Source organism: Equus caballus, chromosome 15, assembly GCF_041296265.1.
Source record: "Equus caballus isolate H_3958 breed thoroughbred chromosome 15, TB-T2T, whole genome shotgun sequence".
NCBI classification, from domain to species: domain Eukaryota; kingdom Metazoa; phylum Chordata; class Mammalia; order Perissodactyla; family Equidae; genus Equus; species Equus caballus.
In genome coordinates this window covers 90,501,299-90,515,494 of record NC_091698.1, presented here as the reverse complement: position 1 = coordinate 90,515,494, position 14,196 = coordinate 90,501,299, and the positions used below count along the sequence as shown (strand labels likewise).

Genomic DNA, 14,196 nt, shown 5'->3' with positions numbered 1-14,196 from the left:
GTATACACCTGAGAATGGAATTGCTGGGTCATATGGTAACTTTAATGTTGAAATTTTTGAGGAATTGCAAACTGTTTTCCACAGTGGCTGCACCATTTTATATTCCTACATATGAGGAATGTATGAGGGTTCAGCAATGTATGAGGGTTTGAATTTCTCCACATCCTCACCAATGTTTTTTATTTGTTTTTCAATGATGGCCATCCTAGTGGGTGTGAAGAGGCATCTCATTGTGGTTTTGATTTGCATTTCTATAATGACTAATGATGTGGGACATCTTTTCATGTGTGAGGGCCATTTGAATATCTTCTTTGGAGACGTATATTCAAATTCTTTGCCTGTTTTTAAATTAGATTGTTTGTCTTTTTGTTGTTAGTTTATAAGAGCTCTTTATATATTCTGGATACTGGACACTTATCAGATATATGATTTGCAAATATTTTCTCTCATTCTCTGGATTGTCTTTTCACTTTCTTGTGTATGCAAGAAGGTTTTAAATTTTGATGAAGTCCAATTTATTTATTTTTTCTTTTGAAGTTTGTGCTTTTGGTGGTATATTTAAGAAACCGTTGTCTAATCCCAGGTCTATGTTTCCCTGTAGGAGTTTTATAGTAAAACCCTTTTACATAGTAAAATGCTCTTGTGTTTAGGTCCTTGATACATTTTGAGTTAATTTTTGTATATGGTATGAGATAGAGGTCTAAATTCACTCTTTTTCATGTAGATACCTGGTGCCCCAACCCCATTTGTTGTTGTCTTTTAAGTTAGATAGGAAAAAAAAGAAAGTAACGACATACATTAGTATTGTCTTTTTTTTTTTTTTTGAGGAAGATTAGCCCTGAGCTAACTACTGCCAGTCCTCCTCTTTTTTCTGAGGAAGATTGGCCCTGAGCTAACATCTGTGCCCATCTTCCTCTACTTTATACATGGGACACCTACCACAGCATGACATGCTAAGCGGTGCCATGTCCACACCCAGGATCCGAACTGGCAAACCCTGGGCCGCTGAAGCGGAATGTGTGCACTTAACCACTGCACCACTGGGCCAGCCCCTAGTATTGTCTTTTATATTTATCTATGTTGATAGCTTTACCAACATTCTTTGTTTCTTTGTGCGGTTTCGAGTTACTGTTTAGTGTCTTTTCATTTCAACCTGAAGGATTCCCTTTAGCAATTCTTGGAGGACAGGTCTCTAGTGATAAACTACCTCGGTTTTTCTTTATCTGGGGTTGTCTTAGTTTCTTTTTTATTTTGAAGGATAGTTTTGCTGGATAGAAAATTCTTGGCTGTTTTTTCCCCAGCACTTTGAATATGTCATCCCACTATCGCTGGCTTCCATGGTTTCCAATGGGACAGCAGCTGTCAGTCTTGTTGAGGAGTCCTTGTACACGATGAATTGCTTCTCTCCTGCTGCTTTCAAGACTCTCTCATTGTCTTTGACTTTTGACAGTTTGATTATGAGGTGTCTATGGATTTCTCTGAGGTTATTCTGTTTGGAATTGAGTTTCTTGGATATGTAAATTAATGTTTATTCATCAAATTTGAAAAGTTTTTGGCCATTATTTCTTCAAATGTTCTTTCTTCCCCTTCTTCTCTCTCCCCTCCATTTGGGGCTCCAAATTATGCATAGGTTGGTATACTTGATGGCATTCCACGAGTCTCTAGGGCTCTGTCCATTTTTCTTCATTTGTTTTCCTTTGTGCTCATCAGAGTGGATAATCTCAGTTAACTTATCTTTAAGTTTGATGACCCTTTCTTCTGCCTGGTCAGATCTGTTGTTGAGGCCCTCTAGTGAATTTTTAATGTCAGTTATTATACTTTTCAACTTCAGAATTTCTATTTGATTCCTTTTTATGATTTCTGTCTCTTTGTTGGCATTCTCTATTTGAGGAGGCATTGTTCTCATAGTTTCCTTAGTTCTTTAGACATAGTTTCCTTTAGCTCTTTGAACAAGTTTAAAATAGCTGTTAAGTAAGCCCGATATCTGAGCTTCTTCAGGGACAGTTTCCATTGATTGCTTCCCCTTTCTCCACTCCCAAACCTTCCCATGTATGGGCCATATTTTCTAGTTTTGTTGCATACCTCACCATTTTGTTTTTGAAAACTGGACATTTTAAATATTGTAATGCGGCAGCTCTGGAAATCAGATTCCTCCCTTTTCAGGGGCTTTTGTTGCTGCTTGTTTAGTGACTTTTCTGAACTAATTTTGTAAAGTTATATTCTTGGTTGTGTGTGACCCAGAAAGTCTCTGTTCTGTTAGCTTAGTAGTCAGCCAATGATTAGACAGAGATTTCCTTCAACGCACCATACCAAAAAGTCTCCCGGCCTTTGCAGATGGGCCCTGTGTATGCGTTGGGGCACACCTTCAATGTTCAGCCAGGCGGCTTTCAATGCTGCCTTAGCCTTCACTTCCTGCTTGCACAGAGCCTGAAGGGAAGGTGAGCCAGAGGTGAGAGTCTAGAGGCTTCTCAGCTCTTTCCTGAGCATGCACACCACTCTGGGCATGCGTATGGCCTTCTAGATTGCCAGGAATATTTCAAAGGGCTTCAAAGCCCTTATTCCCCCAAACATCTCATTCCCCAGCCTTTCCTTCCAAGCATTTCGGTTAGTCTAGTGTTTGCCCTGACTGTTACTGTTTGCTGCCTGCTGCTTTAGCACTGGGTGAGTTCCAAGTTAGATGAGATAAAGGCAAATCTTTTGAGCTCGTCTCTTAGGGAGCCACCAGACGGGTTAAAACAAATAACTTCAATTTTTTTGTGGATGAAATCTGTTCTGCTCCCTCCAGTACAGATTCTGGTACCAGGAATGTGAGCTGTTTATTTTCAAGCTTATTGCTGAGCTGGGGAGTTGGGAATGGAAGCAGAGTAAGTTAAAATGCCACAAAACTCCGTGTTCTCACCAGGATTCAGCTGTTTTTCTTGCTTAAACACTCTCCTGATTATTGTAAGCTTTTGATTTGTTCTCAGAATTCTGAAAACGTTGATCCTGACTGGGTTTGTTTTTTTTTTTTTTTGCCAGTTTTTTCATTGCTTTTGGAAAGGGGCAGATTTTGGAGTTCTTTACTCCACCATTTACGCTGATCTCACCACTGTGCCAATTTTGTATTAAAGAGGGCCCCCCACTTTTATATGTCAAGCTCCACAAAACCTGGATCTACCCCTAGTTGGGATTGTGAGAGGGGACTCAGGCAGCTTTGGGTATTAAGAAAATGTGACCTTATTACGTGGCTATACTTTTATTATCTCTGGGCACATGGACAAGCAAAGCTTCCAGGTTGAGATGACAGAACATTTCACAAAGTTGGGGGAATGGGACTTCCTCCATTTCCGCACTGATCCCAGCACCTCCTGGCCCTGTCAGGACGGGAAGCCTTAGAAACATTGGAAGCAGCACACTTGGCACAAGGTTGTGAGCATCCCTTGGCATTTTCACAGGCATGAGGGGCCCTCACTGGAGTATCATGGATATGGGGCAGGGGTTGGTAAACGACAGCCTCTGATACAAATCTGACCAGCTGTCTGTTTTTTAATGGCCTGTTAGCTAAGAATGGTTTTTCTATTTTTAAAAGCTTGATAAAAAATAAAAAGAATATTTTGTGATGTGTGAAAATTCCATGGAATAATAATTTCATTGTACATAAATAAAGTTTTATTGGAACACAGCCACGCTCATTCACTGACATATTGTCTACATTTGCTTTCTCCCTGCAGCGGCAGAGTTGAGAAACTGTGATAAGGACTGTCTACTCTGTGAAGCCTAAAGTATTTACTATTTGGCCCTTTATAGAAAGAGTTGCTGACCCTTGAGATGAGGCTTTGACAGGCAGAACTGGAGCAAGAGGGAGAACAGAGAGGATGCCATGCACAGGTGAGATGTTTCCTGAGAATTTCTTGAAATACTTGAGGAGACTTTCCAGGGGCCTGGAGATCACGCATGATCAATGGGGGCAAGAGCAGGAAATGTGAGTTTTTGGTGTTAACATAACTTCATTCACCTCCCTAGGATGATGGGGTGTAAGAGTTTTCAGTTTATTCCCATGAACACTTTTGTGGGAGAATGATCAGCCCTATTTTGCTGATGGGAAAGTGAGCTAATAAAGACCCAGCTGAAAGCCCAGTGATGTAAAACACAGTTCTCTGGGTCTTGGATGCCGAATTTCCTCCTGCTGCATCCATTCTGCTGAGCCTCAGAAGGGGTCAAATCAGCTACCTCTGTCATCTGTGGTGGCAGCACAGGGATGCCATCTGGGCTGAATTCTTCTTCAAAGAGTCCCTTCCTCACAGGCAGACCTGACCCTAGAGCTGAAGGCCACACTGTATTAGATTCTGGAAGAGATGGGAGAGTTGCTAATTGAAGACCATAGAACCTTAGAGTCTCTGCTTCCCCCATCCAGAAATAACCCTGAAGTTGGCCCTTCCCCACTCTCACTTCCCCTTGTCCCTTCTTCTTTCCCATTCCTGGCTGGTCCCAGCTCCCTAGCCTGGTGTTTAGGGTGTTCCTCTTTAGACATATTGCTTAACAAGATGAGTCATTAAAAACAGTCTTTATGTTCTCATGATGTTCTTCCAGTCACAGGTACCTCCACATCTATGTAGTAAAGAATTTAACCTTGCCGCAAGAGAGGTCTTGCCCTCATCCTCAGCTTCTGGGAGGTAATCTCTAAGCCCTTGGAATGTCATGCATGATCATAGTGTCTTTGTTTGCCTGGGGGCCTTGGGCCAGCTAGATAGTAAGATGCGATTGTGGATGGGGGCTTTGGGTCATGAAATATCAGCTCACCCTCCTGGGGGCTGGAAACTGAGGTCAGTCACATGAGCAGTCAACCATGTCTATGTGATGGAACGCCAGTGAAGAGTGGACCCTAAGGCTCAGGTGAGCCTCCCTGGTTGGCAGTATGATGTGCAATATGATGGGGCCAGGAGAATAACGCTGTCCTGAGTCCACGGGGAGAGGAGACTTGGAAGCTCTGTGTTTGGAATCCTCTCAGATTCTGCCCTATGCCCTTTCTCCCTTTAGGGAAATTTTAATCTGTATCTTTTAGGTATGATAAGACGTAACTTGAGTATAAAAGTTTTTGGTGAGTTCTGTGAGTCCTTCTAGCAATTGTTGAACCTAAGGCTGGTTTTGGAACCCCCAAACTTGCTATTGGTGTCAGAGGTGAGGGTGGTCTTATGGACGGTTCTCAAACTCTGCAGTTGGCTAACTTTCACAACATCCGCCAGCAACAGTCCCCGCAGGAGGAGAAATCGGAGGGTCTTAGTTATTACTTAGCGACTGCCAGGAAGGCAGCTGACCTTTTGTCCTTCCAATTCTTCTATTTACTTTTTTTCTTATGTACTTCTCTGCCCTCTTCTCTCTCCTCCTACTGGGTAGGAGTCTTGGAGAACTTCCTTCTGAATCTTGGAGGGCCCCCTCTCCAGGAATTTTCTGAAGAAGATGGCTCTACATTTTCTGAGGACCTATGCTTAGTGGGCTTCTGTGCAGCAAGGGGAGGAGGCAGGCAGACACTCCAGGAACCAGTGACAGTGAAGCCCTTTGCATCTGTCAAGAGCTTTATGGATTACACATGTACATGAAATCCAGGTAGCCCATATGGCTGGCTTGAGCTAGGTCAGCCTGTCCGGGAGACTGCAAGTATCTTTCTGCCCACTTCAGGTGCCAGTGTCTTTACCCCAAATGCCAGTAAGTTCCACTGGCCTTTCTCTAACAATACTAGTAAAGGTTCTGTGACCCAAGATTTTAAAAATATAAGGCAGGATCAATAAAAAAATTATACACTATATCCTGAAATGAACATTATTCATAGGTCAACAAAATTGTGTTAAATTAAACATATAATGTTGTATATATATACATATATAATATTCAGATATATGTATATGTCAGAAACTAGGGAACAAATGAAACTCTTAGCCAGATAGTAACGGCTACCATGTAAGGAAAGCCAACTACATGTCTACAGCTACTGTTCTAGCTGCTTTGCACGGGCTGTGTTATTTAATCCTTAGAGCAACCCCATGTGGTGGATATTGTCATGAATTGACAGATGAGTAGGGTAAGGTTCAGAGACCTTGTTCAAGGTCACACAACTATGAGGGACAGGAGCTTGGATTCGAATGCAGGCAGTCCCTCTCCAGGCCGTGTGCTCTAACCACTTGCTCCCTTCCTTCCAGGGGAACGGGCCTGTCCTGGACTATTTGGATCTTCTTCTTTGATCATTTTGGTTCTTTAGAGTAGGGCTCATGCAGTTTTAACTGGCCTCCTGATGAAACAGAGACTTTGTTGCCTGGCTGATAAAACCGTTGCAGAGATTTCTTAGGCTCCTGATGTGTGGTGGGTTAGCAATCATAGTGTTGGCACAGAACGCGCATCCAACTGTCATTCCACACACTGCCGTGGAATTGGGCCACAGGTATTTCTGCTAAAACCCCTCTTTCCCTGACCTGTCCTGGGCTATGTTGGCAAAGAGCTCCTGCAAGCTGCCTGTGCTGGAGTCTGAGTCAGAAGGGGACTGGTAGATGAGTGAAGGCTTGGTCCCTTCTGAATGACATGTCCTGGCTCTCTGGCCCTGGCTTAGACTCCCTCAGGTGCTGTAATCATTAACTCCTGCAGGAAGCCCACAAGACAGATAGCTATCAGAGCATCTGCTTCTGCTCAGCTAGACACAGCGGCTATTGATGTTCTGAGATGGAGACAAGTCAGGAAAGAGATGGCGGTGAGGGGGTGGCAGGGCAGGAGCCAGGTGGTGGGGGGCTGAGGCTTAGGCAGGAGATTGGCTTGTGGAGTGCTGTGTCCCTGAGTGCTGGCTGTATGATCGGCTCTGGTGTTTTCATGTCACCACAGGGGGTCTTGTTCTACATGGGCAGCCCTGGGGCCAGTCTTGTGGTTGAGGCAGTGTGTGGCCTCCTGGCCATGCTGGGTGCCCTGTGCTATGCTGAGCTGGGTGCCCTGGTTCCCAAGTCCGGTGGGGAGTATGCTTACATCCTGCGAACGTTTGGCTTCCGGCCAGCCTTCCTGGTCATCTACACGTTTGTGCTGGTGGGCAGACCAACCGCCATCGCTGCTGTCTCTCTGAGCTTTGCTGAATATGCAGTGGCTCCATTTTACCTGGGCTGCTCCTCACTGCCCCAGGTTCTGCTCAAGGGTGTGGCTGCCACCTGCATTCTGGTGCTGATGCCGGTCAAGTGCTGGAGCTCATGGCTGGCCACCAGGCTGATGAACTTGTGCACAGTTGCCAAAGTGTTCTCCTTGCTGCTCATTGTGGGGGGCAGCACTGTGGTGTTGGGCCAGGGCTGTGGCCCACGGAAGCCCTTCTGTCCGCCTTCCACAACACGACAAAGCAGGCCAGGCACATAGGCATGGCCTTCTACCAGGGCCTGTGGTCCTTCGATGGCTGGAATAGTCTCAACTACGTGATGGAGGAGCTCAAGAATCCAAACGTGAGTCCGTGATGCTTCTTCTGGGAGTGAAATCTCCACACGTCAGCAGCTCCAATTATTGTGATCCGAGCTAAGACCATGAGAAGTCAGCTGGAAACAGGTCTCCCTTCTTGCACTCCTGGGATGAATGCCAGCCCACTGTCTACCCTGATTAGTTTATGGAATTCTATAAATAAAACTTCTCAAGCAAGCACAGAACTCTACAGGATCACACCCAGGGTCTCATTTGCTGTCCCGAGAGGCAGGTATTAACATCCCATTTTTCACATGAGAAAGCTGAGGTTTAGAGACGAGAAGTGATTTTGAGGTTATGCTGCTAGTAAGAGGCTGAAAGATGACTCATCTTATCTCCTGACTCAGACTCAGAGATATCTCCTGGACTGTTCTCTCTGGAAGATGGGAGAAGATACTAATTCATACCTGCGAAAGCATGGGAGCCACAGGACATAACAGTATAGTTTGGGACAAGAGGGTGGACCAGTCCTGCCTGGCTCGCCCACCTGTGAGCCTGGGGCTGGCTAGTCATTGCCCTGGTGGGGGAGGGGTCTGCAGGGCCCCTTAGGACTCAGTTGGAATATTTGGACTCTTCAGTTACTGTGCATATTAACTCTTTGCTATAAATATATTTGCCTAGGACATTATTTTTTTTCTTTTTCCCCTGCAGAAGTTTTAAGTTCTTGTAGAATGAGGACTGCCAGGCTTTTCCTCTATGTCCTCCGGGCTGGGTTAAGGGCCATTACAGCTCTCAGCAAAGGCTGCCTGGAGGGGAGTTTGGGAGAAATTGGCAGGTGAAGAGGAGCTCAGAAGACTAAAGTCCAAGAGCAGAGAGTGAGACGGCAGAGAGCCGGGAGTCCTGGGACCTAGTTTTTATTCTTGCACATAGTTCCTTGTGCCTCAGTTCTTTGCCTCTAAGACATAAGTTGCCCTGCCTGCCTCTCGGGGCTGTGGGGTATGAAGAGGTGTAGTCACCTGTGGGGATGGCTAGGGGTCTGCATACCATCAACAGCTGTACGGTTGTAATTTCCAGTGATGGTCAGTGCGTGCTCAGGTTGGCTCTGGGGTGGGATGGGGCACTGGCTCATTCCATTCACAAGGGCTAGACCCCTTTCTCTCTGAATCCCCTGTGTGCAGGCCCTTCCTTTCTCTTCTGCTTTGCTGATCCCCACACTTTGCAGGGAGGCAGAGCCCCATTTTATAGATCTCCAACTTCCAGTTGAGGAGACTGAGGGTCAGAGTAGAACCCCTGGGTAATGACCGTCAGTCTGGGCCTGAGTCCTGGGGACCCAGAAACTAGGTCGATATGGAGATCTTCAACTTTCTAGCCTCTTCTGCATGCCTCTGCTCTCATGGTTGCCCCTGCAGGGAATACTTCCCCTTCCATCTGCTTGAATCTCTTCCATTCTTCAGGGAAAGCCCAGCGTGAGGCCTGCTCATTCCAAAGCTTTGGTGATGACTCCTCTCCCCTTTGTAAGGCCCTCTGTACCTCCACTGCTCTGACTGGTTAGTGCCCCTCATGGTTAGTGCCCCTCATGGTCTGTCAGTACATCTGCCTGTATGTGTGTCCATGCCGTGAGGCTCTGAGCTCACAGAGGAGAGGCACATGGCCTGAGTGCCCCCCACGGCCTGGCACATGCCCTGTGGCCAGGACGAGCTCAACACGGCACTGTTGAGCTTGTTCTGGGGGCCTGAGAAGGCCCTCACCGGCTAACAGGTGGCCTCTTCTCCCCGACTCTGCAGCAGAACCTGGTGTGGGCACTAATGATCGCCATTCCCCTGGCACTGGCCTGTACATCTTGGTCAACATCAGTTACCTGCTAATGTTGTCACCCACTGACATCCTTTCCTCTAATGCTGTGGCCGGGAGCTAGTGGTGAGTGGGTCACATGCTGTGTTCCTTGCCCACTGAGCAGGCATTCCAGGATGAGGAAGCATAGAGCCCCATACATATTTCAACTTGCTTCCAACGCTTCCTGCTCCATTTCCGAGTGGGGCCTTGTGGCGGGCTTCCAGGTTGCTGCAGGGGTTTCTTTCCTTGATCCCTCTGTTGTTCTAGGAACCAGGTTCTGGGGGCCTGGGCCTGGCTGATGCCCTTGGCAGTTGTGCTGTCGACATTCGGGCTGTCAATGGGATATTCTTCAGTGGAAGCCGTGTGTGCTATGTGGCTGCTAGAGAGGGCCACGTGGTGAGAGATGGTTCTGGGCTGGGCAAGGTGGTGGGGGCTACAGGAGGGGCTCTGACAGCTGAGCTTTCTCCTGCCAGAAGCATAGCATTTAGGCCGAACCAGGACTTCCCCTATCAGACACAGCCCTCCCTTCTTCTGAGAAGGGGCCTCAAGCATTCCCTGCATCTCCATTTAAACTCCAGTCCCTTTACTTCCAGGTTTTGGGAGATCACTGTGCTGGATCACACTGCGGAGGTTGTAGGTGATGGGGACGTTTGTGCACACCAGTGGCGTGGGCAGTGGGGAGGAGCGACAGGAGCAGAGCCAGTGTGCACCCTCTGGGCCACTCTCCCAGGGGACTCTCTGCCACTGTTAGCTTTTGCTGCACTAATGCCGAATGATAGACAACCCCAAATCTCAGTGGCTTACAGTAGCAAACACTGCATTGTTGTTCATGAGTTGATGGGTCAGCTGTGGCTCTGCTTCAGACCGGGACTTGTGGTCGGATCTTCTCATTCTACCTGTGAGTCCATTCTTATCTCAGGGATCCAGGCCAAAGCAGCAGTGGCTCCCGGGGCATGTTTTCACCATAGCAGGTGGCAGGGATTCAAGAGACCCAACCAAACCACATAAGCATATTTAGAGCCTCTGCTGGTCACTCCCATTCGCATTTCATTGGCCAAGCCCAACGCCAATGGAAGGGAAACTGTATTTCTCCCACAGAGGTGGGGAGAGGGAGACTAAATATTTGCTGAACAATAATTCAGTCTGCCACAATAACCTGATATCCCTGTCCGTGCTCCATCCATGCCTGTCCTGCCCTCTCCCCCATCCTCCTCTGTCTTTCCCCCTCCTGGTCCCGCTTTCTACCTCGGGAGTGAGCAATGCAAAATTGAAAGACCTGGCCAGGCACCTGCTACAGCTCTCTACACTCCAGCCCCACATCCTAAGCTATTTGGGTCTTGGCTGGCCTGGAGAGACAGGTCCCCAACCTGCCTCCTGGGCCTGGTCACCCCAGGTGAGCCACAGAGACCTACATCTGGAAGCCGTGGAGACTGGGGTGTATTAGGTGGGCCACGTTGGTATCCAGAGCGAATTGGGCGGAGGAAGAGGGCTGAGAGCTTCGAGGGGCAGAGACACACTGCAGCTCCCCTGGGGGCTGTCTGACGCTTGGCTTTGCTTCCCAGCCCCAGCTTCTGTCCATGGTTCACGTGCATCGCCTCACACCAGCGCCAGCCATGATGTTCACCACGGCAGTGGCTTTGGTCCTGATCATCCTGGGAAACTTCAGCACCACCGTGAACTGCTTGAGGCAAGTGAGACTGTCCTCGCAGGCTGGGTATCTGAAGGCCCCTATGTGTACACACTTTATATATATGTGTATATAATATATGTAAATATGTGCATGCACACTTTTGGAAGCCCAGGCTCAGGGCCCTTGCACATGCACATGCATATGCATTTCAGCCATTCTTTCCCGGTTATGTTTCTAAAATTAAATGCAGCTCTCTCCTGTCTTGCCCTGTTCCCAAAAATTCAATGAGATAGATGTTTCACCAAAAGACAGACAAGTTAAAGTCTTATGTTGTCTTTGTCATTTTTTCTTTTCTCCTGTTTATTCTTTAAGATTATATCTTTAAGATGATGTTAAAGGATATTCAGGCTTTACTCACACTACTTGTAGTCCTTGGCTGTGGTGTAATTTTTCATTGTAGTCTGGTCTGCGTTCTGGAGTTTGACCTAACGTATCTCTGTTGAGCTCAGGGCAAACACACAACCGAGCTGTGTTGGCACAATTAGTGATTGCGTCGAAGTGGGGAGATGTTCTGAGCCCCTTTATTACCTTCCCTGGGGCAGAAACGATGGGCTGTTGTGCTATCTGGTTGTAATTTTGTAATGTTTGACGCAGGTTCAATGGGCAGATCCTTAAACCAACAGGCCGGGTGCAGAGGGAGTGATCAGAGTAATTTTTCAAGCATTACATGTTCTCTTCCTTTGGGTCATAAGTGTCATTAATCTCCTGGAACAGCATAGACAGTTAGCTCAACATGACTTCTTCAGAACGTTAAGTATTAGACATGATTTTTCTTTGTATCTTTTTCCCGTAAGAAACTGAGAAAGAACGAAATCATTATATGGTAAGAATGAAATCAAATCCGTGGTGTGCGAAGGGGTCTTTAGACTGAGATTGGGGAATGTGACTGAGGGTGTCCCTTCTAACTAGGACCTAGTGTCTCCTTGTCTTGATTGCCTCAAGAGATGGCCTGGTTTGGACCCTGCCTCCAAGGTGGGATAGGGCTTTCATCAGACCTACATCAGCTGCTCAACTACACATACTGGGGAAGGCAGAGGCCAGGGGTTTGTCTGGCTGCTCGGCGGCCCACTCTGTCACCCATCCTTAGGTGGGGGGATCTGCTGTGATTGTGCTGGTCCCTGAGGAGAGCACAGGCTTCCTTGAGATTCCACTGGACTCTCTTTTTTGAGAAACACAGATACTTCCTCCTCGTTTTGAAAATCGCCCTCCTCTGTCCGTCCAGGGGCAGTCAGAAAAGGCCTGATCTGGAGACAGGTGGGTGACCGGGCTTGTGCGCGTGCCACTTTGTGCCTGAAGTAGCGGGAATGTCTAATGAAAGGAGGCAGGAACGGGCCAATGTTGACCCTCCAGTGCATCCTTGTCCTCAGTGCCCCAGCCTTGCCTTTGTTCCTTAGTCTGTATGCATAAGAGGAGCTGGGGGTGGCTGAAAGGCCCCGGATGAGCTTGCACCTCTGCCCTAGGTTTGCACCTAGCAGGCCAGCTTCTCTTAAAGGCCCCACCTGTGTCAGGGCCTGGCAGTGAGGAGGTCCTGTTTGCCTTCCAGCTTCCTTATCTGGCTCACCAATGGAATTACCATTAGCTGTCTCCTGTATTTGTGGATCAAGAGGAATCTTCCCCGAACTTACAAGGTAAACTTTGGGATAGACATTGGGCTTTTTCAACCCCTGGCTGTTGCATGAGGCAGATCACTGGACCACAGCCTCATCCATGGGCCAGAGAAAGAATGTAAGGGGTGGCCACTGTCATATTTGGTAGAGAATTTCTGTATTTCCTGGGGGGGTGAAGGACATTTGAATCACAAGGCATCAACTCTGCTTACTGGGGACTCATTTCTCTTCTGGAGGACCCTGGGGAGAACAACAGGAGACAAATGCAGAGAGGATGCATGCACACAGTTGGATTCATGTAGCACAGAGAGGATCAGGCTGGTCCCAAAGCCTCTGCTCTAAGCAGGGCTCCCTGCAGCCCAGCAGATGGCTCCCCTGGCCAGGCAAGGTATCATGGCAGGGCTTGGAAGAGAGGACCTGGTGGCAGGTGCAAGCAACAGGAAGGCAGGCAGCAGGGACAGAGCCCAGGGGCTATATGCTAACTTCCATGCCCCTCTTCCTCATCCAGGTGTCTATACCCATTGCAGGTCCCCACCGTCATCTCTGCCATCATGCTCTTTGCTTCTCTCTACCTGGTGCTGGCACCCATCATTGACCATCCCCAGATAGAGTTCCTGTACATCTTCCTGTTCCTGCTCAGTGGCTTCCTGGTCTATTTCCTGTTTTTCTACTTCCGGTGTCAGCCCAAGTATTTGCAGATGACCACCCTCCATCTCCAGCTGCTCCTGGAAGTTGTTCTGGCCACTGAAAATGCTGACTGAAGGGCTGAACAGGTCTGTACTACCCTCTTTGCTGCAGACACCTCTATCCCCACACAAGTGGCCTTGTTAGCTTCTCTGTAGGTTGACTATGCATAATTCTAATAAGCTCCTAAAGTACTACAACACAGCTGTCATGGAGCTTTGGATTCTCCACCCACAAGCACGTCCCCTCCCTTCTCTCAGAGCTGCTCCTTCAATACAGCTGGATCTCACAGCCACGCTGGTGTTACGTGACTGCCCCTCTGGCTCATAGCTATTTAATAGTGATTTGTAACCCAGTTGGGCACCATGACTCCATTCCCTTCTGGGATTTTGGAATTAGAATTCTGATGGTTGCATGATCTGAGGAATTGTAAATCTTGGGATCTATGTGGGGCCATCTTCCATCATGCGTGCTGAGAAGTAGAGAAAGCCACTGTGGAGCAAAGAGTCAAGAAGATACACAGTGAGATGAAGCTGAGAAATTGCGTGGTCCCCAAGAGTTAGGGGGAAAACCTGAGAGGGCAGCAGCCTTGACCCTTGGCTGTTTTGCAGTTCTGGTCTCTGTCCTCCTGTGGTCCGACTGCCTTCTGCCTGTCCTTCCTGCTTCCTGTCTGGGACAACCTGATAAATTATAATAAATTTTCAATTTTGGCTCAAGTGAAGGTTCTTATTTCTTGAGTGGGTTCTTATTTCTTGCCACTAGAAACGCTTTGGCTCTGACAAGCCATCTTGTTTGGGAAGACACAGTACTTTAGTTACTGTTTAAAGCTGCCAACTCACTTGAACAGAGAAAGAAGCAAGAGACATATCCCTGGGAAGGAGGGGTTTATTGGCTTTGGGTAAAAGGGAGGACAGTCAGATTTCTAGAAGAAAGCACGAAAAGGCTAAGGTTTTATAGGACTAAATAGAGATGAGGGGGCAGAGAGACACG

At 47.6% G+C, this 14,196-nt stretch overlaps 1 pseudogene; it reads left to right on the top strand.

The window, feature by feature from the left end:
* Positions 1–6,550: 6,550 nt before the first annotated feature.
* Positions 6,551–13,922, top strand: LOC106781762 (b(0,+)-type amino acid transporter 1-like; annotated as a pseudogene).
* Positions 13,923–14,196: the final 274 nt, after the last annotated feature.